General features: G+C 40.1%; 2 long non-coding RNA genes across 2 annotated transcripts in view; both read left to right on the plus strand.

Moving 5' to 3' along the window:
- Positions 1–24,867, plus strand: part of LOC110404508 — a 160,593-nt gene that overhangs the window by 2,006 nt on the left and 133,720 nt on the right. The gene's annotated exons all lie outside the window — the stretch shown is intronic.
- Positions 4,418–6,371, plus strand: LOC110404504. Its single transcript, XR_002442286.1, has 3 exons — positions 4,418–4,496; positions 5,156–5,240; positions 6,089–6,371. It is a non-coding gene; the product is annotated as an uncharacterized LOC110404504 (long non-coding RNA).

The following is a 24,867-nucleotide window of genomic DNA, read 5'->3' on the forward strand; positions in this document are numbered from 1 at the left end:
ATCCCAAGAATTAGATATTTCCCCAAATATTGGTTGCTGTCTTCCATTTTGCACCTGCTTTGGCTAACTTCCTGTTACATGCTGAATTATTAGCTTGAGGATATAGGAGGAAACCAGTAGTATTGCCAGTGCTGCTGCTGGAATTTAAATGTTCAAGAGCAACAGCCAGTACCTTCACTGGAGTGCAGGAGGACAAAGAAATTTGCTGAAATACTACTTTGCACGTCTTGTGACCAACAGCTCTTGTATTGAAGCTGAGTGCTGAATACAAGTAGACTGTCCTTTGTGAAAGTCTCTTAAAAGAGATTGCAGGCAGTGCAGAATCATCAATATTTACAGTTTAAAGGCCTGCTAGTAAAGTGAATAAGAATGTATGGATTGAAGAGCCTTGACTTGCAAACAGGTCCGCTCAACTGGTCACATGAATCCAGCAAGGGATCTAGGTTTAATATTTTCGTATGAAGTTTTCATTTGACCAAAGGGCTTTGAAAACTTATATATAGACAGTAAAGGACAGAAGGGATCAGCAGAATGGTGGAGTCTGACCTCCTGCATAATCCTGCACCTCCTCCACAGCAGGACACGAGCTGCTTTTTGTAATGAGATGAAGTGAAGCCAAAATTTGGAACACTGGTTGGTGCTGCTATTTGAGTCGCTGTGTTGTGCATATGCCTCCCTGGATTTGGGAACTGATCCTGCAAAACTCAGGAGTAGCTAGACACATTAAATTTATCTTCTAGGACAGTATAATAAACATTTATAAAACTAACACATTGTGCATGACACAGGAGAAAACCCACACTTAGATTTATTGCAGAATTTGCCACTGGGTCTCAGAACCCCTCTAGTGGGTGAAAATCTTTGGCTGTGGAAATGGAACACGCACTGAGAAGCTTTCAGTCTGAAGGCAGGCTGCAGCACAGTGTAGAGATACACAAACTAACTTTAAAATAGCTGGGTTAGATACTGGAAGTAACAGAAATACTGCTGGAATACTGAACACTGAGCCACTGCTGTTTTATATTCCTGCTAAAACATTTTAGGAATTGGTGCAGAGACAAAAATCTATATATACAGTCTGTTGTTAAGAATAAGGGTGAAAGTAAAATGAATTTCCCCTTTACTGTAGGTTAGTTACAAGTCTACACTTGAGGAAGTGTCCTTATTGAGACATCAGCTTCCAGAAGGATCTGGACTACAGCCAATTGTGAGAAAAACCTCATGGGAATGTTTAGAGATAATTCTAGAAAAAGTGATTAGAATCCACCAAGGAAAGAAAGTAAATTCTGGCTGGCACTTATGGGGAGATGAAGAGAGAGCTCCTGTATGGGAGCATCATTCATGATCCCAAACCCCCAAGTCAAATGCACCAGAGACAAATAACGTCTCCAGAAAGGAAGTCAGTTCATAAAAATTACTTACGTACATCCCTTTGTGGTGAAAAACAGTGATGGTTTCTTAAGTGCATTGTTGTGAGAAAAGATCCCACAGCTGAAGATATCAACAAAGGTGGACATGGCTTAAGGGTGACAGAGGTTTAGATAGCCACTGGTAGCAATGTATTTGAGATGCTCAGTCCAAGGACTGACAGATATGCATGTATTCACAGGGAGAAAGAGAAAGTGACTGCTGCTCCTCACTGATGCTGACACAGATTACAGGAGTGGATGTAGTTGTGGCAGCGGAGGCAGAATCATGCTCTGCAGCTTCCCTCCCTTAGGTGTTATGGAACACCCTGTGCCTCTAGAGACACTGAGAAAAGGACAGAATCTACAGGAAAGTGGTTAAACACTCCGTAGTCTATTCTGCAGCAAATTTTAAGAATTGACTTTTTGCCTGTATATATTCTACAAGTTCATTTATTTTATAGCTCATTCATATTAACTGTATGTATTATTGTTGTGTAATGAATAGATCTAATGGGGACAGTTTCCTTATTGTCATACTTTGCATAGCTGTAGAAAGCTATTTTTTATTCCCCAAATCCCACATTTATGGAAGAATTATAATGAACCGACCCATATGAACTTTGCTTCTGCACTACAGCTAAGCAAGTTCTGTGTCTTGGGTTGCTCAATTAAAAGTATTCTTAAAGCCTCACACGTGAACCTTGACTCAGAATCAGCATTTGACTTCAGATTCCTCAAGAGGCCAGTTTTCTTCAACACCATTGGCAAGGTCCTTTTTGAATCCCATACTGCTTTCACCTGTGCTGCTCTGATTCTCTTCGTAACTCTGATTGATTTCTTTTTCACTGTGTCCTTCAGAAGGACCTGTCCACTTTCTCTCTCCCCTCCTATTCCCTCTCTCCCCTCCTATTCCCTCTCTCCCCTCCCATTCCCTACTAAGTTTCCACAAGATGCCCTTGGATCTTTCTCCTCTGTCCTTTTGTTTTTCCACTCCAAAGGAATTAATTCTTAAGATGATCAACACTGATTCTTACATTAACAACTTATAAATCTATACACTCTCCTCTATAGAGTTGTCTCTTTCATTCCAAGCTAGTATTATGGTCCATCTCTGATTCTCATAAATGGCTGTCAAGTTCAAGATGGTTCACTTACCTCTGTATAAGCTTTTATACCGTTTTCTTAAGTGGATTGCAGTGAACAACACTATCCTACCACCTGCATTAATCAAAGTGAAAATCTGACCCAGAATCTTTTCCTGTTGCTTTTAAATTTGTATGCAAGACTTCCCCCCGCCAAAAAATAATGAAATCTGACCTCCCTGGTTTAGATAAAGAGTCTGTTAAATCTCTATCCATTTGCACACCTTGCATCTTAAATTCTTTTGAAGTAACAGATAAATTTGGAATTATCATAACATTTACAGTCAGTCTTTTTCCAAGATCTATTTGCAGGAGAATGAACTTACAGTGCTGAAGATGAACCTAGTAAATAGTCTGTAGTGATTTTTTTCCCCAAAGATTAATGATGTCTACACAGTTTTAAAGCTTTACTACTTAAGTTGTCCTAGTAATTAAGAAATAGTGATTGTTTGTGAAAATTAAGGTTTAACAAGCTGAGCAGGGGAGGTTACCTTACAGTTACTGAGGTTAAAGTTGCTAGCTCCTGGATTTTGTGTTTTATCCTCTGAATAGTCATTCTGAGTTCATTATTGCCTGGAGCTGTCTCTTAAGCTGGCTTTGATGCATGCATTTTGTCTTGACACACCTTTAACTCACACATAATGGTTCTTTTCTAAGTGATGAAAAGTGTTGAGATATTTGCATAACTTTCAGAAAGGTTTTGAATTATGGCAATAGATGAACACTAAATTTTTTCACTGGTTAAACTATTACTGAAAACACACTTCTACCATCAACGTGATGCTTAAAAAGATGTTATACTGTTGACCTGATGTCAGTTCTTGTGGGTTGTGGCATTTTTTTTGTTGAGAGTCTTCAGAGGATGGAATATAAATCCATTTTAAAGATGAAATTGCTAGTTCAGCTACAGCTTTCAGCAGTGCTTTCCTGCACTTGGACTGCTTTTAATATCTTCTTGTTATTTCAAATAATCTAAATTGGAATTCACTCAACAGCTTTCTTAAAGAGCAAATGAAGGACCGAGTCAGAGAAGAGAGATTTAAATAAGGAAGTCATGTCAGTCATACGGACTGTAGGGCATTTTCCACAGAAACATTTGCAACGTATGGAGCAGTGCTGACAGTGGGGAAAGTTCTGTAGCCTCTGGACTGTAGTGCCAGAGCCCTCTGTTCTCAGGGCCAGGTCTCTGGTAAGAAAGAGCTATTTGAAAAAGTTTTGCTGGTCTTGGAGGTTTTGGAGGAAAAGCTGGAAGAAAGCTCTCCAAAGGCTTATCACTTCTGCTTGGGAATGACTTAAGATTCAGGCCCTTGAGTTTGCTGCCCACCTGGGCTACACCACAGTAGAGTTGCAGCTGTGGTTGAGCTATGCCAGACCCTGACTGGGGACTTATTCTTTGACTTCAGACCAGACTTGTATGGTGGTCTGCTCTGTCACCTCACTCATCATGGTAGAAGTGGGCTTTTGCTAATTCCATTGCCTTTGCTCATCTTGGGTCCTGGCTTTTATCTCCCTTTTCCCCATAGCACAGCCTGCTCTTACTGCTTACAAATATGCAGGACCAAGGAGCACCATAGCACATCCAGATAGGGCACAATTACAGAAACAACTCCTTCACCATGTGAGTGAAATGACGGGTACCAGAACTCTTACTGTCTGAGAACAGATCACTGGCAGTGCCTCTTTCAAGGTTGAAAAACTGAGGATGAAAATCAGAGACAATCTCTGTGTGGTTACTGCTGAGTCACAGCCTGAACCACTGATTGAGCACCTGGGGAAAGGACCCAGTCAGCCCTGGAAGCACAGGTGAAGGCAATTCACCTGTGTGACCAGAAGGTTAGGCCTCTTCGGCCTCATTTAAGGGCTGACTGCTGCTGGTGAAGGATCTCTGATTGGAGATTCTTCCCTTGTGGAGTTTTTTCCTGCGAGCCTAGATCTTCAGAGATGGGTGAGTACTTTTTCTTTGTAATACCTTTTATTGTAACACCTTTTATTCACTCTGGTCCCTTTTGCTATTATACCTCCTGTAATGTCATTCCACTGTATTGATCTTTCTGATTGTTACAATGTCCTTTAAAAACATTGTAAAGGTGAAACAAAAAAGTTACTTGTGCCTTGCTCTGGCACTCCTTTATTTCTGCTTGCTGGCATCTTCTGCTAGCTGGTCTTTCTGTGATTGCTTTACAGGGTTGCATTTGGGACTCTTTGTCATAGGATGGTATGGAAATCAAGAATATAAATAGCTTTACAAAGGTTAGAAGAACAAAAGTCCATAGGCTCCACCTTAAGAAATCAAAGACTGCCCAATGTGAGAGGTGGGAAAGTATGCCTGAGGAAGAGTAATTCATAACTTCTGGGGTTTGCTGAACGCTTTCTCTTTTCAGCCATTGTGGACCATTTGTCACAGACCATCCACTGTTAGAAATGAGCTGTTGATATGATGCCCCATTCCTTAATGTGGATAATATTCTGCAATACTGGGATAATACTGTCCTACTTATGAATGCTGGCGGTGCTGTCATACAGGAGCTGTTGCCTTTGCAAGAATGCTGTCTTCGTTTCTCTCCTAAGTGGTTTGATGTTACTTAGCTGTTGCAACCAACACAGGTGCTGTTGGTTTATTCCTCACCTGAATGCTTGCAAGCAGTCAGCAGAACCAGACGCGTTCTCCTGAGGAAAAGCATGGAATTAGGTATGTACTTACCAAAACTTATTTGCATCTTCAGGGGTACAGACACAATGTGGAAGGTTGCTACCTATTTGTCCACATGATATTTGGAAGATAGTGTGTCCCACTTCTGTTATTCGGCCTCCTAGGAAACAGGTAGCTTGTGGTCACAAGAACTCTGTGTATTCCTTTCCTCCTTGTAGTGTGGGGTGGAGGTTGGAGTGTGTGTGTGGGGGGGGGATCAGGAAATAGAAATGGCTCTCTTTTACCATTCTATTTATTTTTATAACAACATTTTAAGATTATATACTGGCAAGTGGCAACTAATTTTCACATGTCACTAAATACTATTAATATCAAAAGAAAACTGAGAGTCAAACACAAGTAGAAATGTTGTAAAGTTCAGTCATCATGGATGTCATGAGTCATGTGTGCTCCTCAGCCACATTTCTCAGTTACTGCAAAATCCTCTGTTATTTTTTAACTATATCTTGTGACCTAGAAAATACACTGAGGTTAGTGTGAGAGACTGCTATGGCTCAGTGCCTTAAATTGTAGCCATAAAAAAAAAAAAAAGACAAGGATTGAATCCTTGCTGGGAGATAAAAGTCACGATCCATCAAATTAGAAATGTGCTGGCAAAACATCTTGTTTTCTTGGTGAATATGACAGGGCTATAGTTGATTGGTTAGTAATAATGTAAGAGCGTGAAAACAGCGCTGAAGAGGTATCCTAGCATTACTTTGGCTAAGAAATATGGCTCCTGCTTTCAGGTGTATCCTTTTCTATCACAATGTGTACAGCATCTTTGCTGTATGAAGTTACCAGACCAGCTTTGCAACAGCCTTTGTCTTTTTTTTTTTTTCTTACAGCACATCCTTTTCTGGGTTGACTTTTACTGACTGCTCTAAGGGTTTTGTCAAATGGTACATCAAATGGAAGCTGTGTCACCTATGCTCTCTCTCTCTGCAACCTAATTAAAGTAGATTGGAAAGAATCAAAGGCCTTAAACAATCAAAATGCAAATAGCTGGGGCTGTCCAGAACAGTTGTTGCAGAACATGTTAAGTGCTAGAAACAGGTATTGCTGTTTGAATATCTAAATTGCCTCAGTAAACATTATAAGGCCATTAAAGGCACTCTATTAACCCTCTGAATGATAGTTTTTTTCTTCTTTTAAATTACTGGCATTCCATCTTCTGAGAGGATTCTATCCATGTAAATAGAATTAAAGTAAATACATATTTATGATTGGAAAATGATACAGCTTAAAAACATAAGCTAGATTTTAAGCTGTTATTATCTGGTGAGTTTTACTAGAATGAGTATAGCTATGCTCATTTACCACAGACACAAAGTGGGAGGGAGATGCCTGGCCTTGCTTTTCCTTTCTTTTCTATGTAAAAATATGAGGATCATAAGATTGTGTTTATTCCGCTTTTCTTAAATTCAAGTTCAGACTTGCAAACTATTGACTGCAAGGTTTAAAGTAAATAATGAGATATACATGAAGATAGTACATAGGTCAGTACTGCCTTTTTCCTGTTCTCCCTAAGCATGAGTCTTTCCTGTGCTTTGCTCAATTATCTTCATAGATTTATAAAGATCTATGAAGATAATCTCTTCACAGATGTAAGGGTCTTTATGAGTGCAGTCAGCCTTATTCTTGAAATCACAAAGGCCAAGACTAGCACTGCAGTACCATTCTTTAGTTCTTAATACTAACTCACAAATTGTGGGGTTGTGATGTCTGATACATGCTTGGTCAAGGAATTTTGTTGCCATTAAAAGTAGACCACTTCATAGTCTGCATCTGGAACCACAAGAATTCTTTTTTACCATTAGGGTGGTTAAACACTGGCACAGGTTTCCCAGTAGGAGTGGGGATTCTCCATTCCTGGGGTGCTCAAAACCCAATGGGACACGGTCCTGGGCAACCTGCCCTAGGTCATCCTACTTGAGCAACAGGTTGGGCCAGATGGCCTCCAGAGGTCCCTTCAATTCTCAATCATTCTGTGATCCTGTGGTTCTGTAACCTTAAAATAATAAGGCTCTTTTTATTTTTTTCCTCCAATTTTCAGACTGAAGTTTGGAAATGTGTGTGTGTGCAGTCCAGAAATTCAATGTCAGCAACACTGTCTGCCAGGTTTTAAATAGGAAGCCAGAGTTTGCTTTGCCACTGGTATTGAAATTTAGTTCCAGATTAAGAAGCCTGTAGGTATATGTTTACATGTTAGGAAGATGTCTAAAATCCCACTGTGATCAGCATACAGTCAGCATGGTTGGTTGGTGGCACTTTGAGAGTGGTTCAGGTCTTTATAGAATAGAAACCTAAAGGTTAGGGAGCTGAATCCCTCTGCAGACTTCATTAAGTCTACAATAGGGCCATAGCAACCTACCACACCTACATTTGTTTTAACCTGTACCTGAAACCCTCTCAAATCATCTCATCAAAATGAGCGTGAGTATGCGAGCTGGAAAACCTACCTATTCAAAGTGGAGTTTCTCTAAAACGGAGCATTAGGAAGGGTATTCCTGTAAGACATGCACGATGACCTAGGGTATTTAAGTAGTCAAATACTGTGTATTTTCACCTGCTCAGAGATACTACAACTTTAGCAGTAAATCGCTCTTTCTTTGGACACAGATTTAACAGTGATTTAACAGATGGGTTTACTTGCTCCAACTATTGATGTGTTTCTGCTGTTACAGTCCAGTCAGGAAAACTTGGTTATGAAAGAATTTCCACTAATCTTTGTGGTCTCTGCCTCAATAGAAATGCAGTGCGTGTGTTAGTCGTTATTTGTTTCAACTGAAAAAGCCCTTATTTAGGCCTCTACCATATCCTGGTATGTGGCAAAAAAGTGAAAAGAGGAAAAGCTCCAACTCTACTTCTGCAGACCTAGTGAGAGGATTCATCTCAGTTATGCTCCTAATACTTGACTGATTTGCAGTGACGCTAAGTTGATGTGCTTGTTTCACTGATTATTAAAATACTTTCCCTATTTTTATATTGTTCACAATTCTTGCTGACTCTATCTTTCTACCTGCTATTATTTAGTAGTCCTTTTTTTCCATAGCAGGACTACACTATACCAAGATACCAAGTACACTATTTTTTGCCTATGGAAATTTAAGATCTTGATCATTTTTTTTTTTTTTTAGACGAGGGGAAAGATCTCTGTAAGCTTCAGTGGGCTTTGGATGAACTTTCAGTCTTTAATTGTGCTTTTTGATAAAAATACATAATTATGTGTTGAATAGCTTTCAGATATCCAGAATCCTCCTTGTTAGTCTTTTATTATTGGTCTTTTTGGCCATAGATATATTATCCAGCATGAAAAATGGAAATTTCAAAATGTGCAACACTGTCACTCTTTTTTTTGGGGGGGGTGTACTGGTGTACTCTATGAAGCACTGTTTTGACAAAACTATCAATAACCTCAAAGGAGAGGGTAATCATCATCTAAATGCTGTGGATCCTGCTGCCTTGAGGAGCTCTGTACAATTAAGGATCTGTACAAATGTTTCACTCTTTTCAGAAAGAGGAGTGTTAAAAATGCTTCATGGTTTTACCAGGCTTTGCTGCCAAGATGATATTGTACTCTAACATAAGTTCAAAACCACAGGCCAAATCAACCAGACTTAGAGCTCTGATAAGTCATGTATAAACCTCATAGAAAAATGTTGTGCTAATGTATCTACGTACCCAGTTTGCTATGTGCAGCCATTAAAAATTGCTCTCTTAAGCAGGGGGAAAACCTCCTTTCATACCATAAGCTCCAAAGAGATTTTCTTAGTTTTAAATGCTTAAGATCTGACTTGGATTTTAATAATCAACACTGTAGCCCATAAGAAAAATCTGACTTCTGTATACATACTCCATGGCTCAGGAACAGGATTACCACTGATGCTGGGAAGATGCATCAGAAATATTACGGTGACTTCTGCATATATTTATTGTTTGTTCAGAGGGCCGTAGGTTGCATTGCCACTTTCCTACTGTAACAGGAGATAGTGAGAAACAAATGTGAATTGCATTCTCCATCATCTAACAAGTTACCAATCTGGCTGTTTTTACTAAAGAATACAGGTCTGTCTTCTGTATCTCTTGACTAGGTGATATCTACTAGTCTATGAAGAAATCTTTTCTCCTGCATGAGGGATAAACTTTGGTTCTTTAATACTGCAGTGGAGTAGAAAAATTTTAATGTTTTTCTCCACCATCAGGGAGGTGATTTCTACATTAAAACTCCAATCACATTGTGCTAATTATCTTTCATGGTCTTGAATGGGTTTTGTTACTTTTTTTTGTCTTCTGTTGATATGTAATCTTAGTGCTAAAAAGTGGGTATATTGTACATGTGAAGTTGATGAAACAGTGAGAGTTGTGTCAAGAACCCAATCATGGAAAAAATAAGTTAAATCACACCAGTTTGCTGAGCAATCTCACAAAAATATAAGAAGGCATACATTTGAAGCAACCTGGTCACCTACAGGAAGGTGGTTCTAGGTTGTAAAGATGTCAGTCTGAATGGAAGTAGCTTGTGTTACCCTAACTGATACAAGCCAGGAAAGCAAGATGTGCAGAAAAGACTGAAGAGAACTCAAGTTCTCATGTTAAAAATATGATAAGGCTTTAATGTGGCACCGGAACAAAGATACTCTGCCAGGCTTGTCACCAACTCACACCTGGTTTGTTATTACCTGTTCCAAGCTTCTCAGAGAAACCACTGTCTTCATATGGGCTATTGATTGTCCCTAACAGAGAAGTAGTTTGTGTATGAGGCTTCTGAAAACCAAATGAGCTTCTCTGTAACAAAATCATGTGCTAATCAGTGGTAAGGTTGGTGCACTTCATTCACTAAGTGTTGCATTCTTGCATTTTTTTTTTTTTGCAAGATTGGAAGGTGGTGAGTAGGTTGGGGGCAGAAAGGAAGGAAGAAAAGGTGGCCCTAGAAAGTGCTTGGAGATTCCAGGAAATTGATCAGCTGGACTTGTTAATGCTTGTGAAATGGTTTCTGACATAGTCTTTCAAATGGCAAAATGAAATTTTAGAAGGATGATAGTCTTTTATCTGCTGAGGAAGATGGATGGGTATGACTTAAGATGTCATGTATATGAATGGGTGCTATAAAGGGATCGTTCTAATGACATGCTGTAAAAGACAACTGTCAGGAATAAATTATTCTTCTCTTCTGATAATACTGATGATAACCTACTCAAATTCCCCTGACACGTTTCCTCATCTAAAGTTAAAAGCTTTGCCTAAAATGTTTAATGACCGCAAATGTCTTTGTTGTGTGTTTCCAACTCCATGGAAAACATTGGGTAGTGGCTTACATAAGAACAATTTTGCCTGCAATTAGTGTGTTTGCATACAAGTATACAGACTTTGATTAAGCGAGGGAAAGTACTTAAGCACATGTGTAAATACTTTCCAGTGCAGGAGTAATGAAGCTGAAATATGGAAGAAAGAATTACTTGAAAAGTAACAGAGCTGATAAGAACAGTTCAGAGCAGCAAATCAGCCCAGAGCTCTGGTGGGGTTGGAAATAAGGTATACATATCTATCTCTGGAGATACCTGTGCTGAAGGCATACCCTATGTGTGCAACTCACAACCATTACTGATCAGAGCTTTTTCTGAAGGAGCAGCACTATAGAGAGATGGTAAGAAGGACAAAGAGATCAAATATATGGGTGGAGGCAGTGACCTGTCCATAAATATAAATCACCTGCTGCAGGATGACTTACTGGTGAGCCATGAAGGCAAGGGCCTGCAGGCTGAAGATTCTTGGAACCATAGAATATCCTGGGTTGAAAGAGACTCACAAGTATCATTAAGTCCAACTCCTGGCTTCACACAGGACCACCCAAAATCAAACCCTATGTCTGCGTTTATTGTCCAGACACTTGAACTCTGACACTTGGGGCTGCCCTGGGCAGCCTGTTCTATGCAGAACCTTTCCCTAACACCCTGCTGGCTGCCAGAGCACACTTCTGGCTCAGATCCAGCTTGCCATCAGCCAGAACACCCAGATCTGATTCTATGGGGCTGTTCTCCTGCCTCTCATCCCCGAGTTTGTAGGTATGTCCAGGGTTGCCCTATCCTGGGTGCTGAATTTGGCACCTGCTCTTGTTAAACTTCATGTGGCTGGTGACTGCCTGGTTCTCTGGTCTGTAAAGATGTCTCTGCAAGATGTCTCTACCCTTGAGGTAGTCAACTGCTCCTCCCAGTGTAGTGTCATCTGCAAACTTGCTTAGTATACCTGCATACAAGTAATTGATGAAAACATTAAAGAGAACTGGCCCTAAAATGGAGCCCTGCGGAACTCCACTAGTGACTGGCTGCCAGCCTGATGGAGCCCCATTTACTCTAACTTTTTGAGCCCAAATCATCAGACAATTGTTCACCCATTATATTATGTTTTTATCTAGCAATATGCTGGACTTTTTTTTTTTTTTTCCCAGAAGGATACTGTGAAAAACAGTATCAAAAACATTGCTGAAATCAAATAAGATTACATCAGCTGGCTTCCCTTGGTCAACTAGGTGTGTAACCTTGTCATAAAAGGAAATGAAATTTGTTAAACAGTACTTTTACCTCATGAACCCGTATGAGTTGTGACCAATGACTGCTTTTTCTTTCAGGCACTTTTCAGTAACTCCCAGAATAATCTTCTCTGTGATTTTACCATGCATTGGAGTGAGACTGACGTACCTGTCAGTCTCTTATCTTTCTTGCCCATCTTGAAAATTGGAGCAATGTTTGCTAGCTTCCATTTGACTGGAGCCTCTCTAAATTTCCAAGGCTATTAAAAAAATAAGTGAGATAGGTCTCACAATGGTGTCTGCCAGCTCTTTCAGTACTCTGGGATGAATACCATCAGACCCCATAGATTTACATGCACCCACTTGGAGCAGCAAATCCTGCATAAGTTTGGGGTTGCCTAGAACTTTGTTATTGCTGCAGTCATGATCTTCCAACTCAGGGCTCTGGCGATCCCAGAACCTATCATCGATGTTGAAGAGGTGAAGAAAGTATTAAATGTCTGCATCCATAGGAGAAAGAAAGCTAGCCACTTGCTGCATTGCAGTCTTATCAATGATTCCTCCTGAAGTTGCCCATGATTCTAAAATTTGAAATGTAAAGATGCCTGTTTGCATGCACTCAGCACTGTGAGGTCACATGGAGAATGTTGTGTCCACGTGTGGGCAGCAGCGCTCAAGAGTGTGGTCCCCAGAACAAGGGGACATTGAGGACACAAGATCATGATGGTAAAGGCACACCTCGAGAGACTGCAGCTCATGGGCAGCCCATACTGGGAAAGGGAAGCTAAGGAACAGCACAGCAGAAAGCCATCAATTGTAGAACAATAGAAAGAAACAGTAATTTACAGTGTGACAGCCTCCTGTGATTCTTATTGCCTTGATGGAGAAATTTTGGTGTAGTGAGATTAAAAATAGCTAGAATAAGGGTATTTGAGAACACAAACAGGTAGGACAGGTCTTTAAGTATTTGCACAATGGTTTGTATTTTGTCTTTTCTCACTAACTGGATTAGTGGTTGTAGGTTTGTGTTTGTTGACAGTAAATTAAGCCAGGTAACATTTCCTGATTTGATGCTGCTTTGCCTTCAACAGACTGGTGCAAGAAGTGAGAGGCTAAATTGCAGTCAGGGAGATGTAGGCCAAGCATTTGCAGATGTTTTCTAATGGTAAAGGAGGCTGATCACAGGCAGTTTCTGAGGGAGGCTGAGGAGCCACTGGAGGATTTAAGAACGGATTAAATGAACTTCTGTCAACAACACTGTAGAAGAAGTTGATCCTGCCTTTGGGACGAAGAGGTGAATTAGATGACCCTCTTGAGGTGCTGCTGAGCCCTGTTACCTGTGATTTCTGTGACACTGACGTGATCTTGTGTACTCCTGGGAGGAAAGAGTATACTGAGCTTAATTATTGGAAGGTGGTTTCAGTCAGCAGGAGATGTTTTCTGAGAAGAGATGGCTTGAGACAGAATGCTGAGGATAGTAAATAGGTGAAGGGTACAATTGCATGGGATTATATAATTCTGTAATTGTGGTTAAAATGAAATAAAAGTGAATCGTTTTCCGTTTGACCTAGCAGTGTCCATATATCTCAAAACAGTCTTCCTTAATTCAGTGTATATTAAAAAATGAGAGCCTCAAGTGCCTGTAGGTTACCCTGTGGACAGGGGCGTGCCTGAGTGGTGTGTAAGAACTGGAGGGCCACTGTGGTTGTTATTCACTGGCTCCTGAGGCTGTAGCTGCTTTATCCACAATGATCACTGTCTCTATCCTCTGTCCCAAGCATCTTGCAGCAGTACTCCTGTGAAGGACAAACAACACAGTTTCATCCTTCCGCCTACTGTATTATCACAGACATCTGTTTTGAGATTAAGGCTATGCTGGCTTTGAACTACTACTGATAATAAACATTTGGATAGAGTTCTGCTTTATTTGCAGGTGACTGAGGCATTATTATTAATTATTAAAGCTTTCCTTGTAATAGTTATTTTTTTCCCCATTATGTGATGAGCAAGCATTGCCATTATTGCCTGTAACCAAATTTATCATACTAATTGTGTATTAACGAGGAAGGACCTGGATCTGGAGGAGTTGTCTACCACTGAAAAATTTTGGAATATAACTTCCTATGGTAATGAATACAAGCTGTAATCACTAGGTCTGCTATGTGCTGTATTTATCATGAAGACTTAAATGCGATAAAAATTCATCATATGGAGACAGGCTTACAAAACACAATGAACTGTAACAGTAAATGTAGAAATATGCAAATAGAGTATGAACAGATACAAAATTTCTTTCTCTATTATGGTTTTGCCACACAACGGTGTTAATTCATTCTCACTCAATTTTAAGTGAAATTGGATGTGGATCATGGTAAAAATGCTGCTCTGAGGTTGTGGTGAATTGCACATGGCTTTGGGAAGAAGACGGGGTGTTGCTTGCTTATGAATCTCTCTTGGTCCCCTCCTCCTCCAGCAATATTTCACTGGTCACACTTCTTCAGAGCCTTTGGGTCTGGCTGCATCCTTGACATCTGCTGGGTTTGTGAGAAGGGAGCAGGAAACTGGATCTGATATCTCACTTGTGAATAAAAAAAAAAATTGTATTCTGCTCCAAGCCACCGATCTCTCTGCAGGTAATGACCTTACAGATAAAGAAATGATAATATTTTCCTCCTATTTTTATTACTTTGTGAAGATTTTAACACAATAGTGTCAGTACAACTGAGGAAACTCAACTGAATATTCTGGAGAAAATAGCCCCTTTTGGTTTAGCGCAGTGAATAATCCACTTAAAGTTTTATCAAAGTATTCAGTAAATATAGATGGAACCGTGGATTGTTTTTGAAGTCTTACATGTGAGAGAATAGCAACCAATAACCTCTGCAGTCAGGAGGGGTAAGATCTGAATTTTTCTTTTCTCTCTACACTCGGTAGTTCTACAGTAGCTCTTACAATGGATGTAATACTAACTATTCAGTATTAACCAATATCCACAGAAGCATTTCTTAGACTAAGTGAAAAATAGTTTTCAAACATATTTTATAGCATGAACTGTTTGTTTCTTTTTAATACTTTTTTAATTTGTAAGTAATATGGGCAATGAAGAGAGGAAGAAGTGTATTTTAAATATTCCTAGCTAGCTTGGAAGAAGCAAAGGAGACATTTGTTTAGCAAAGCATCCACGCTACTCAAAATTAGCGGTGATGTTGATAATTGCAGGTTCTGATCTGGTCTGTACGTAGTTACAAGTGAATTCGGTCGAGTGTTTGGGTGTTAGTAATAAGGGTAAAGAAACACATTTGTCTGACATGAAAGCTAGAAGAATAATATTGGGGAATGAGCAGGACACAAATTAGACTATTTTTCTACTCATAATGGTATTTTCAATGACCTTCGGTAGTCCTTTCAAGATCTTTTTCATTTGCAGATGAAGTCACCTACAAGCTGCAATAACTAACTAGAGTCCCACTTGTCTGAGTTGAGCTTTATTGCAGACTTCCATTTCCTTGTTGTCTTTCAACTCCTTGCAGTACTGTTGTTTTGATGGTGTGTGGCAGGTAGACAGTGGTTCAGGTCCTGTCATGTGCATGACCAACTGTCCTGGTTTTGTGTGGGGTAGACTTAATTTTCTTCATAGTGACTGGTAGGGTGCTCTGCCTTAGATTCAAAGCAAGAATAATGTTGATAACACATCAGTGTTCTAGATGTTGCTGAGCAGTGCTTACACAGAGTCAAGGACTTCTCATCTTCTTGTGCTGCCCTGCCAGCAAGGGGCTGGGGTGCACAAGGAGCTGGGAGGGGGTAGAACCAGGACAGATGTGTTAGGAACTGGGGCTAGCCGCTCAGCTGCTGTATAACTGTGAAAGTGATTCAAAAATCTGGAGACCTGGGGAACTTGTTTCCATTCTTGGACATTGGAAGAAATGGCAATGATCAGTAATAATGGATTCAAACATTTTGGACATGTGGCTAGCCCATTTTTCTTTTTTTCCTCTTTTTTTTTCTTTTTTTGCTACCATCATGTTTGGCAAATATATTATTCTACTTCAACCTGGCTGTAATACCTGAGAAGCTGCGCAGTCCTGTCTTTTTCAAGGTGGCAATCAGATACCTGTGATATCTGTGCTGCATGCACTGCTGGTTTCTGCTATGGAGAATCTTAGATTATCTATGTTCTTCTGGCAAAATGGGTTCTGTTTTCACACCAAAAGCTATTCGTAGTTCTCTCTGTGTGTGCTACTTTGACAAGAATTTTAGAAAAGATACATACATGGATCATGTATGGAAATGTAGGAAACGCTACTGCTCTGTAGGAAATACTACTTTTCTGAAAAAGTGGTCAGGTGCTGGAATGGGCTGCCCAGGGAGGTGGTTGAGTCAATGACCCTAGAGGTGTTCAGGAAATGTTTAGATGTTGTGTTGAGAGACATAGTTTAGTGGGGTTATTGGTGGTAGGTGGATGGTTGGACTGGATGATCTTGTATGTCTTTTCCAATCTTGCTAATTCTATGATCATAGCGATGAGTACTTTGTAATACGTATCTACAATGACTTGAGATTTGGAGCATTATCTCTAAATATTTTATATCAAATACCTCAGAACCTTCTTCTAAAATGATGTTCTTGTTTTCAGACATTTCTATTCTCTGTCAGTCTGGAGAGATGACCATCAATAAATGTCCTTAAAAAGATACAGTATAGTAATGTGTTGTAAGTGACTATTAATTCAGTAGAGATGCTCAGGCTATTTGTTTTCTGGTTTCTCACTGGATTTTTGGTTTCCTGGACCTTTGGTGAACACCGTGATTTTTTTTTTTTTCACCCCCTCACCTTATGTCCTGCTTGTGCTGTTAAATGTGCATCTTTCATTTGTGCTAACAGGAACTTCAGTTCTTGGTTGAGATCCATAATCCTAAAATCAGAGGAGGCATATTTACTGCCTTTACTCTTCAGTGTAGTCGTTCTTTTTTTTTTTTGCATTGTTTTGTTTTGTTTTTGCTCAGAGGAGTGTGTATGTGCATGTCGTCATTCTTGGAAAGCTTTTAGACAAGAATTGTCACACTCCTCCACAGGGGTGAAATATGGAGCTGTATTCAGCTGCTGCAGAGGGCTAAGAGAGCGATCAGAAAGGTTTCAGGCTGGCAGCACAGCAAACTCTTCTGTTTCCCAGAGGAAACACTGCCTTGCCACGTGCTTCAGCCCTGACTGGGAGGTCAATAACCGTGCCAACTCAATTGGGCAGATTCCCGGGGGGCTGCACAGCTGCTGTTTGTCACCTTCCCATCTCCTCCTGTACTACTTTTTTTTCTTTTCCAAACTACTCACTGCTTGTCTAGAAAGGAAGGAAAACATTTATTGACTTGAATTTCAGTAGTTTACTTACACTGGAAAATTTTGAAATATGTTATGTTTCGTTTCCCCGATAAGAACAGAAGCATTGCATTGTTCCTTCACCGAGTCAGCAAAAATTCAAATGTCAGTACCCAGAGGGAAAAGTGAGTGTTTGGACATGTGGCAGTGTGTGTGAGTAGCATTGTCGGCAAGCAGCCACTGCTTGTGTTGAGCACTGCAATATTGCGAGGCAGCCAGGAGAGCTGAAAGCATTGACTGAGGAGGTCTCCAGACCACTCAAGTTCAGCAGCCCCAAGGGTGCTGCAGAAGATCCATGGGACACAATAAAAGCTGATGTTCTGCCTCCATATTTTTATGAATTAACAGGGTGTGCTAGGTAGCTTTAAATTGATTAGTCCTTATCAGTTCTCAACAAATCATGAAGAGACTGATAACAATCCATGTAAGCTATAATCCCTTAATTCTAATGAATGCCATTCAACATGGTTTTATAATAAACAGCTCATTTATTTCTTTGATATCAGTTTTAATTAAATTACAAATCCATTTGATAAAGGCGACACTGTTGTCATGGACTCCAGTAAAACATCTGACTTTTAGCAGAACAACATACTGATTAGAAAAATAATTACTGCAATGTGAAATCCATATAGTATATACTAAATGAATTAAAATGCAATAATTAAGATGCTTAAATGAGCAAGTTCTGAAGCTCAGTTTGCAATGGCTATGTTTGTCCATAGCAAGGATGGGAGATGAGGAAGGTAGGGTAAGGATACTCACAGAATCATAGAATTAGCTAGGTTGGAAAAGACCTAAAAGATCATCCAGTCCAACCATCCACCTACCACCAATAACCCCACTAAACCATGTCTCTCAACGCTGTATCTGAATGTTTCTTGAACACCTCCAGGGACGGTGACTCAACCACCTCCCTGGGCAGCCCATTCCAGCACCTGACCACTCTTTCAGAAAAGTAGTACTTCCTGATGGCCAGCCTAAATCTCCCCTGGGGCAACTTGAGGCCATTCCCCCTCATCCTGTCGCTAGTTATAAGAGAGAAGAGGCTGACCTCCAGCTCACTACAACCTCCCTTCAGGTAGTTATAGAGAGCGATGAGGTCTCCCCTGAGCCTCCTCTTCTCCAGACTGAACAATCCCAGCTCCCTCAGCTGCTCCTCATAAGGCCTGTGCTCCAGACCCCTCACCAGCTTCGTTGCTCTCCTCTGAACATGCTCCAGGGCCTCAATGTCTTTTTTGCAGTGAGGGGCCAAAAACTGGACACAGTACTCGAGGTGGGGCCTCACCAGGGCTGAGTACAGAGGGACAATTACTTCCCTACTCCTACTGGCAACACTATTTCTGATACAAGCCAGGATACCATTAGCCCTCTTGGCCACCTGGGCACACGGCTGGCTCATGCTCAGCTGAGCATCGACCAACACCCCCAGGCCCGTTTTTTCTACACAGTCTTCCAGCCACTCTACCCCAAGCCTGTAGTGTTGCCTAGGGTTGTTGTGACCAAAGTGCAGGACCCGGCACTTGGTCTTGTTGAACCTCATCCCATTGGCTTCAGCCCAGAGATCCAGCCTGTCCAGATCTCTCTGTAGGGCCTCTCTACCCCCAGGCAGATCGACACTTCCTCCCAGCTTGATGTCGTTTGCAAACTTACTGAGGGTGCTCTCAATACCCTCATCCAGGTCATCAATAAAGATACATTCTTGTCCAGAAATTTTTAATTCATTTTTACTAGTGTTGAACAAAATAATCGCTGAAGAATTTATAGAGAATGAGAAGTTAATGAAGAATTAAAGAAGGAGAGGAGTTACTTAAAAGTACGAGGGTCAAGTACCAGCTCAAATTGAGCTCCTATTATGGGGTGGTGTCAGAAATGACAAATGAGGTCCTAGCAAATTTCAGTGGGCTAAATATTGAATGAAAATATAGCACTGCTATTACTGCTTTAGCGTTAATGAAAGCACTGCCAGAGTACTCTGTGTAATTGTGTTGTCTGCATACTTGAACAAGGATGTTGGCTAGCTGGGTAGAGTTTAGAAGAAAATCACAAGGTCTTGCAAGGAGAGAGGGAAAAAGAAATCCAGTTCACTGCAGAGGAAGTGTAGAAGTAGGGAACTTGCCTATTGGCGAGAAGCTGTCTCACAGTAAAAATGTGATGAATTTAGTAGATGTGTTATGAATGGAGAACTGGAAGCTGAAGCTTGAGAGCTGCAGACTGAAGTGCGCATTTCTAGCGGTGAGGACATCAGCTGGAGTAAGAACTTATTAGTCCTTTCAAGAAATTGTACGTTTTCATATGAGGACTTTGGGGCTTCAGATGTAATTATGAAATCTTCCAACTGCTCTCATCCTGTCATTAAGTAATTTTTTTTCTAAGGCAATAGCAGTGAAGCCTACAGTTCCTATTTTCCTGCCCATTAGCTTGAAATCATGTAAAAAAGCCATACGTTATTCTTGATTTGTGATAATTTTATGGTTTTTTTTTGGTAGTTATGCCAATGATTTATTCAGTCATCTTGTGCTAGAGCATAACTAGTCTGTACAACAACAGGAATAATTAATACCCAATAAAGTTGTATCCTTTCTTCTTCTGTTGGTGGCAAACCTAAACTTTTCTCGTTTGTTTTCAATTTAGTGACTATGCAGAAAATTGTAATAATTAACTTGCATTTACCAAACTGTGTTAATTGCCATGGTTTTCCTCATAAGTGTTATTGCCATGACATATCTATTTTTAGACTGCTCTGCACTGTAGCTTTCATTTTGTTTTCTTGCCTCTTTGTATTCTACTATGGTTTTCCAACAGTGCACTGAAGATACTCGTCTAAAAGTAGACATTATGAAAAGCTCACGTACATAAAACTGTTGCTTCTTTTTACTGATAAAGCACATGTTTAGATACAGCATATTGCTACCTTTTGTTCTATTGTAGAATAATAGGATCACTAAGGTTGGAAGAGACTACTAAGATCACCTAGTCCAACTGAAGACCCATTGCACCATGCCCACTAACCATGTCCCTCAGTTCTACATCTCCACAGTTCTTGAACACCTCCAGGGATGGTGACTCCACCACCTCTTGGGGAAGCCTGTGCCAATGACTCACCATTCCCTAAGAATAAGTGTTTCTAATATCCAACCTGAATATCCTCTGGTGCAACTTAAAGCCATTACCTCTCATCCTATCCTGTAGGAACAGGACAGGAAGCGGTTCCATGAGGGACTTATTGGCAGCTGGTGCTTGTGGTTGGATCCACATGCTTCACCTGGGTGATACTGGACTTACGTGGTTTATAGCTTGGGAGAAGAGGGCCTCGTGTTCAAGTAAGCAGTGATTCATGCCCAAATGAGAACAGATTTCTCCCGGAAGAAAGTGATGTCCTCTTCCATTATTTCATGACAGCTTTGTAACATTTTTTTTTACCATCTTTAAAACATTTTTGGCACAAAGCTTATCTGCCAGCAATTTTCAGTTGCTGACCCTGTTGTTTATCTCTCAGATTTACTGCAAGTTTTCCGTGATTAATATTCCCAGCCTCTGCCTGTTAATACAATGTCCAGAGTTCCACAGGCACCATCATTAGTGACTTTTATAAAACCATGGGACTCTGCATTACACTTACCCCTTCTGTCTCATCACAAATATTTATCCCAATTGTCCCCATAAAAATTCTGAGTCATCTCCAGTGCTCTGCTTATAAAAATTTAAATGGAAAAACACACACATGCAAAACCAACTGAACAACAACAACAAAATCAACAAAAAAGCAGATATGTTTGTATCTAACTAAAAGTCAAATCCTTTATGCATAATGCACTTATTTAATTAAATTATCAGTGATGGCAACTGTATGACTTAATTGTTTTGAAAGGTTTGTTGCATTTATAGTTCCTCACCACTGTTAATAAACTTTGCTACTATTCCTGTGATGTGTTGGAAGGAAGCAATATGCTTTTACAATCTCTAGGATGTGCTAATTACCCTGTTTATTCAGAAATACTGACCTAGCTTCTTGTTAGGCACTTAGGCTATGTCTAAATCAGGGACATAACCAGGGATTTTTCTCTCACCTTTCTTTATTTGCAGTGCTTGGGAATCTGCAGGGAGAAGTTGTACAGATCCTGCTGATTCACTCCGGCAGATGCTAATAGTTAACTGCATCCTGCCTGCAAGGATGTGGGATGGTCTCAGCAGGATGCAAGCAAAATTAAATTAGGTCTGGTCAAGCTGGGATAAAGGGACACTTTTTTTTTTTTTGCTGCTATTTTAAACATCAGAAATCCAACATGGAGGCATTTTATATTATATGTAGTTTGCTCTGAAAGTAATGTCTCCTATTTATTTCCATGGAAACTACAACAGATACAAAGAGCACAATAACACTATTTGCTAGAACAAACTCTTAGCTTTAAAATGCTGTTTTTCAGCACAGTCACCACCATTAGCTATGCATTTTGACCAGCAATGAACAAGAGCCTGCATGCTGCACTCATAAAAATCTGCATGGCTGTCCGGAATGTGGCTTGTCTTTCACACTGCTGTTGCCATCATTCGCCACCTCACTGTGCTCACATCCACTGGTTGGTTTCCACAAACATTCAGAAAGTGTCGATGAATGCCAGTGAGGGCCATTTTTTCCGCATGGAGGAATTCACTTCTGCACTTGTGTTTCATCCGCACTTCCATGTCAGATGCCATTTTGTCAGACTGCCCCTCTGCTGCCATCTGTCATGCGGCAACAAAATGTAATGGATATTGGTGGGAAGGTTCAACCTCTACTACCATTCCACCAACAACCACCTCTGACCTTGTGGTCTAACATAATAAAGTAGGAGGCATTACTTTTGGAGCAGCCATTGTATATGTTAGGGACAGATTCAGTAGGGCATGTTTACTGGACTCATAATAGCTAAATTTAAAAAGATGAATTAAGGATATCTTGATCCCATTGATGACAAAAGAAACTTTACTACTCCATCCATTAAAGCCAGATTTTTACCCTTACTCTCAGTAGGAGTACCCATGCAGTATTATGCTGCTTCTGGTAATGATGAGACATGATCTGCTAATTCAATGACTGATAATATCAGTGCAGTTGGCAGCAACTTCCATGGTGTTATACAAGACTGGCTCTATAAGAAGCAAAATCAGAACATCAGATCTCTCTGTTCCCTCCCATTGGAGCTGGTGATGGAGCTTTTAAATATTTATTATTATTAATAGACGCAAAAGTCTGGGGATGAAGCAGCTATTGGCCCAGATACCAGATGACTGCATAGCTTTCTCTGCCTACCTTCTCTGCATTGTGTTTCTGTGCTGCGCAGTAAGGAATTTTTAAATATGATTGCAATTCAACATTGAGACTCCACTATGCTGCTAACCTGTTAAAAACATAATGTAAGGAAAGAAAATTTCCTGTGACATCTTGTGAATTTCTGGGGTTTAAATCACTTTGTATTTATGATCATGAACTTTGATGGTAGAGTGCTTGACTTGTTGATATATATCCATAACAAAGCATCCTTACCACACACTTCACCTAAAAATTCAGCATGTTGTTGCCCCATGATAATTTAGCGATTATTACAGGGAACATCTTTTTACCCAGTTTAACTATGGTCTTTTTTTCTCCAGGTGGATCCCTTTGAAAATATTATCTCTTTTCCCCACCCCACAACATTCCAAAGGATTTACTGGATAGTTTTATTTACTCCAACAAATACCTGCTGCATTTAAATCATAAGACACTGAAGATATACTGCAATAGAGCCCGTTCTTAAAATCACTGATGATGTAACTGTATTACCGGTTGTTCCTGAAACAGTGCTGGGGAGTTTGAAAGGGTTGTGAATTGTTCTGGAATCACTGTTTTGGGATTGATTTCTCTTTTAAGTCTCAACAGGGAAGGATTTTCCTGGAGTAAAAAGAGATTAAAATATGTTGTGTTCTTTTGTGGTACAGAGAGGAAATAATTAATTTCCAAGGGGCTGCTGCTGATTTTCTAGATCATGTACATGCAAATTCTGCAAATATTTGATGAGGTGCTAAACAGCCCAAAGTGGATTTTGGGGGAGCTTTAATCCTTTTTTGTCCATCTTTGCGATTGGAGAGTAGGCTTTGCTAGATAGTAACACTGCTTTTCTTTGAAATAGCCTGAATTTTTGGCATAGTTCAGAATGTATTTTCTTCCCAGCATGGATAAGAAGAGAGCTGCCTGTAACTCAGTGGTTAGCTCACTCGGGAGTGCTTGGAGAGATCTCAGTTCCAGCTCCTATTCTGAATCATGTTCCTTTAGGACTAGCTACCATGAAATATTTTGCTGTCTTTCATTAGGTTTACAAGAAAGAAATGTATTATTTAGGGAAAGAACATCGATCGTAATGTTTCCTTGTTAAAAAATGTGGTATTTTAAGCAGTTGGTGTTCTTCATGGATGAAATTCCAGCCCACTCTACCTAGAACAAATTTAAGACTGTTCAAGTTGTTTTGACAATGCCTGATTATTTGTTCTGTCCCTTGAAAACCTTTCTTCAAAATTCATGTGAATTTATATAGAAGGGCAGCCACATTCTGGAGAGAAATCCCATAACAAAGGAAAGTGTGGGAGGAGGCGGACCATTTTCACTGATCTTTTTGTCTCTTTATTTTGTTGTCACCCCCTCTTCTGCTATAGCAACAGTGCTGAGTGTTGATGACATAGCATGCTGCAGCAATATTCTGGGCATTACATTCAGTTCAATCCATCTTCACTTCCTGTAGAAAATGGATTGTTACCTGTGAATACTTTTGTAACCTACTCCCAAAGTTAAATTTTATCTATCTATCTTACCTGTCTATGGCATATTTTTTATAATATTTTCATTCATCTGCAGCCAGCTCTCATCCTCTGTTTTGAGATGCCTCACATTAATATTTCAAGTGCAAAAAGGTCCCTTAGAGTTGGAATAAGTCACACTTGGCTGAGGAAAATTGGTGTTGCATGTTTCTTAAACATCCATCAGACCTTCTTTTCTGGGATAGTTGGCCTAGTCAGAAGTGTCAGACTCTGCTGTTTTAATCCATCTTTTCTTTTGTTTCCTTATTAAATGGTCTGTCTTTACCTAATAAATTGTAACATATCTATGAGAGCTCTGTAAGTAGTGCTTCCTCCTATTTTATGATATTGGCATATTGGCCCACGACGTCAGAGGTGGATGTTGGTGGTATAGCAGTAGAGGCTGAACCTTCCTACCAATGTTCCATTACATTCTGTTGCCACGTGACAGATGGCAGCAGAGGGGCAGTCTGACACAATGGTGTCTGACGTGGAATTCTTCCATGTGAAAAAATGACACCCACTGGCATTCATTGATACTTGCTGAATGTTTGTGGATACCGAACAGTGGATGTGAGCACAATGAGGCGGTGGGTCGTGTGTTTCAGCAGTGGCGATATCTGGTACAGATGTTTATGAGTGCAGCATGCAGGCTCTTGTTCATTGCTGGTCAAAATGCATAGCTAATGATGGTGACTGTGTTGAAAAACAGCATTTTATAGCTGAGAGTTTGTTCTAGCAAATAGTGTTATTGTGCTCTTTGTATCTGTTGTAGTTTCCATGGAAATAAATACGAGGCATTACTTTCAGAGCAATGAGTGTACATTTCCATCATAGATAACGGCCCTGATGTGGTCTATGTCACTGAAACCTGGCAAAGTGAAATACTGCCCTCCCCCCAGTTTTGACTGTATC

Source organism: Numida meleagris, chromosome 1 (genome assembly GCF_002078875.1).
Source record: "Numida meleagris isolate 19003 breed g44 Domestic line chromosome 1, NumMel1.0, whole genome shotgun sequence".
In the NCBI taxonomy this organism is placed as follows: Eukaryota; Metazoa; Chordata; class Aves; order Galliformes; family Numididae; genus Numida; species Numida meleagris.